At 37.5% G+C, this 4,601-nt stretch overlaps 1 pseudogene; it reads left to right on the forward strand.

Annotated features, from left to right (window-relative positions):
* Window positions 1-2,993: 2,993 nt before the first annotated feature.
* On the forward strand, window positions 2,994-4,390 carry LOC115692590 (uncharacterized; annotated as a pseudogene).
* The last annotated feature ends 211 nt before the right edge of the window (window positions 4,391-4,601 follow it).

Consider the following 4,601-nt stretch of genomic DNA (forward strand, 5'->3'; position numbering starts at 1 on the left):
GAAAAATTGGAGAGCAATAATTGCGATTCCATTGACTTTTTTGCTGGTTGATTGGAGCCCTTGTTCTTCGAAGTGAAATTTTAGTAGTGAGAATTGCGGTTCCATTGGCTTTTTTGCTAGTTGATTGGAGATATTGTCTTTGGAAGCGAAATTTTGTTAGTTAAAATTGCCATTCCATTGGCTGTTTTGCTAGTTTATTGGAGAACTTGCATTTCTGGGACCTTTTCTCATGGTGGAAAAGATGAAAAATTGGAGAGCAGCATATTCATGATGGATTTTCTATCATCTATTGCATATGTAAGCTTACAAAAGTGACTTGTGCTTCACTATATTTTTTGGTCGGATCTTGCTTCCAACAATTTTTTTGTTGATTCTTCGATGGTTCTTAGTTGACAAAAGGTCCTTCATATAGAAAATCCAGAAGCACGATGACTAGGTATAGGAATTGAATAAGCATTGATGGATGTCTCCATGTCATATGTGTAGTATAATGTATGTCTTGGTACACTGATGTTTTGCCTTCACTGGCGATTGGTGTCTCAAAGCTCTAGGGTTTCTTTTGGGTTGGAAAAACAAGACAGAGATTTCAAATTTTGCAGGGATTTTTTGGTTTCAAATTGAATTAATGAGAAGATCAGTGCTTATTTGTTTACTGTAATGTGGCTTTGAGAATGATGTCAATTATTCAAAAGGAATCTTTGGGGTTGCATAGCTCGTATTAACTTTAGTTTGTTTCCTTTGCATTTGTGTATTTCTAGCAATAATCATAGATTGATTCGGATATATTCTATGAAAATCTATTGATTTGAAAAATATATTATTTTTTATTTTACTATTATCTAACATGTCAGTTTGTATTTGCCTAATGTTATTGTTTTTTTTCCTTAGTAGAAATGGATCACAATGATAGAGAGGAAACTTTTAGCATTCTGATATTAGAGGAGATGGACCTACGGATGTTGCTTTTGTGTATGGTGTATATGACTGTGGTGTCCACTGCTACTGAAAGGCACTACCGTAAGCATATATTGCAGGATCGCACATTTGTTAGAAGCCAAGCTCGATTAGATCACCTTAACCGCCTTATTAATAGTAGTGACTTGAATTGTGTGGAACAACTTAGGATGGATAGATGTACATTTACTCTACTTTGCGAGTTGGCACGTACAATTGGTGGGTTAAAAGAAGATGAACTTGTAACTATAGAAGAACAAATGGCAATGTTCCTATATATACTTGCCCATCATGTGAAAAATCGTGTCATCAAGTTCAGATTTATGAGGTCCGGAGAGACAATAAGAGGTATTTTAACTTAGTTTTGAGTGCGGTGATTAGAATGTATAGTGTGCTTCTTGTCTCACCTGAACCAGTTCCAGAGGAATGTACCGACGAGAGATGGAAATGGTTTAAGGTATGTTCGCTATGCTATTACATGGATTAATTTAATTATTTAAGGATAAGGTTATTTCATTAATTTCATGTTTCTAGGGTTGCTTAGGAGCATTAGATGGCACATACATTAGGGTACGTGTTCCAGAGGTTGATAAACCAAGGTACCGAAATAGAAAGGGTGAGGTATCGACCAATGTGTTAGGAGTTTGCTCACGTGACATGAGATTCGTTTATGTTTTACCTGGATGGGAAGGCTCAACAGCGGATTCTAGAGTACTTCGAGATAGGCATGGCCACAGTTCGAAACTGGCCGATTCCGGTTCGGAATCGGTGGTTCCGGTTCGTGGCCATGTGTGAACCGGAACCGGAACCGGAATCACCCCTAGCGGTTTCGGTTCCAGTTCAAAACTAGCCGGTTCCGGTTCCGATTCGTAATTTAAAAATTTTAAAAATAAATTATGAAATAAAAAAATAATGAATTATAAAATTATGAAATAATGAATTATTCAATATAAACTGTAATCAAAATGTAAATTGTAGGGGTAATTGGTTCCCGGTTCGGTCCGGCTCCGCTCGGAACCGGGAACTGAATCGGCAAATCATAGAACCGGAAACCGGACCATTGGCCCGGTCCGATTCTAGGCGGTCCAATGGAACCCTTTGCTCTTAACTTGTAAAGGATCGTAGCCACAAAAGGCATACAACTACACATGCTCATGGCTTGGCTTGGGTTTTATACATAATCCCTTTGATGGTCTCTTCATTCCCATTCGATGTGGGACTCTTGGCATTTGCATAAAGACAAGCCAAGAGTCTCACATTGAAGGTGTTCAAGGCAAGCCGAAAGTCCCACATCGAATGGGAACGAAGAGGCATTAGAATCATTGTGTTTAAAACCCAAGCCAAGCCTTGTAATTAGAGTTCAATACACCCAAGCCAAGCATTGTAATTAGAGATCAATGCACTTACAATGCATGACAATTAGAGTTCAAATTGTTTTATAAAAAAAAATTAAATAATGATTTTTTTTAAAATTTCATTATTATTATTTTTTAAATAATTTGGAACCGGGCCCGGAACCGTCGGTTCTGGTTCAGAACCGCAGGCCTTGTCAACGGGCCGGGCCGGAGTTTGATCGAGCCGATTCAGGGCCAAAACCGGCCCGTGGCCATGTCTACTTCGAGATGCTTTAATTAAACCCAATGGTCTGAAGATTCCCGTTGGTAAGATAAGCCTTTATCAATATGTTGCATTCTTTGTTATGTAGGTTTTAATGATTCTAAGACAATTAATAATGTTATCATTTGTTATTAGGTAATTATTATCTTGTAGATGCTGGATACACAAATGGGGATGGCTTTCTTACTCCTTATAGATGTACTCAATACCGCCTATCCGAGTGGACTGAAGGATGTACGCCAAATTCCCCTGAGGAGTACTTCAACATGAAGCATTCTCAAGCTAGAAATGTCATAGAAAGATGCTTCGATCTACTTAAGTTACGGTGGGCTATTATTAGGAGTCCATCTTTTTATCCAATTAGAACGCAAGGTCGAATAATCATAGCTTGTTTCCTTATACACAACTTGATAAGAAGAGAAATGGCTATTGATCCAATTGAGGCACAGTTAGATAAAGTTGCTAACATCATTGAAGACGTGGAAACAATTGATGTTGTTGAGCCGTCGGATCATTGGACGACATGGAGGCAAAATTTGGCAGTACAGATGTTTAATGAGTGGAATGCAAGTCGAGGACATGGAGGAGATGCATGATTTGACATTATTTAAAAAAATAATTTGTTTCCCATTGTTGCAAGACTTGTGTTGTAAGATGTTTTTTTTTGTCCATTTCTATTAGACATGTGGAATATGGTGCTGGTTTGTCATTATTGAGACATATTTCTTATGCAATGTTTGAATTATGGCTTTATCATTTTAAATTTTTGGTACTACACTGTCTCTATCATTAAATTTTCTAAAATTAAATGAGATGTTTAGGAATGGAAGGTAGCAATTCAGTCAAACTCAAGGAAGGGGAACAAAGAGAGACCGACGTGTATGGACAATAGATGAAGAAAATTTACTTCTAGATGGTCTTGAAGAACTAGTTGAACGAGGAATGAAAGCCGATAATGGCTTCAAGAGTGGTTACATGACTATGTGTAGAGAAGTGGTTTGAAGAAAAGTTCCCTGGTTCTGGCATCAAGGGTAATCCTCACATAGAGTCAAAGATGAAAAACTTGAAAAAGTTGTGCAATCAGATATATGACTTGAAGGATCAAAGTGGCTTTGGGTGGGATCATGAAAAGCATTGTGTTGATATTCATTCGGAGGATAGTTAGCAAAAATATTGCAAAGTTTGTGTCACTTCTTCTCATTTTTTTCTTCTTTACTACATGTTTCTTTTTTAACAAAACATTATATTTTCTTTGTAGACCTATCCAGGAGTTGCTTCTTTGAGAGGGAAGTCCTTCCCCCGATATGATTGACTTGCAACCGTATTTGGAAAAGACCGTGCCAAGGGAAATCTCAGTGAAGACCCTTCAGAAGCTCATGCGGCTGTAGATAACGAAGAAGGTGAGAATCATGATGGTGTGGCAACTAATGGTATAAGTCAAAACTTACCACCACTATCATCTTCTCAAACACAAAATGTTTTTGATCCTTCGAGAAGAAAAAGGGCTAAAGCAAGTGATAAATGGGCTGCTAGGTTAGTTGAGATTGCAGGCACTTTTGGCTCTTTCTTGGAAAAAGCTAATGAGAGGATGGAGGTGATTGCTAGCCGCATCGGACATGCTAAAGATTTAGATAATGACAAGAGAAAAACTAATGAGGAGCTTCTTCAAATGTCTCTAGGTACTATGGATAGAATAAAACTATGCAGAACAATTGTGAAGAATCCTGAGAATATTCATCTTTTCTTTGGATTTCAAGGAGACGACAGGAAGGCATTTGTGGAATTGCTTCTCCAAGAGATGATAGAAGAGAATGAGTAATGTTCTTGGAGCGATGAGTCACAGTGGATTTGTGCGAGTTGAAAGGGGCAAGTTGTGCCTAATTTTGTTTATAAGTAATAAGTCTCTTGTATAGTCCCTTTGTTGATTTATGACAATTAACAATATTGAGCAATGTTCTTTTTGCTATTTATTGGAATCACATGTTTTTTTAAGGTGTTATTTTTTGTATAGTCCCTCTCTGTAGTCATGT

This window comes from Syzygium oleosum, unplaced genomic scaffold, assembly GCF_021117445.2.
Source record: "Syzygium oleosum isolate NSW1041296 unplaced genomic scaffold, Sole_v2.1 Sole_v2.39, whole genome shotgun sequence".
NCBI lineage: Eukaryota > Viridiplantae > Streptophyta > Magnoliopsida > Myrtales > Myrtaceae > Syzygium > Syzygium oleosum.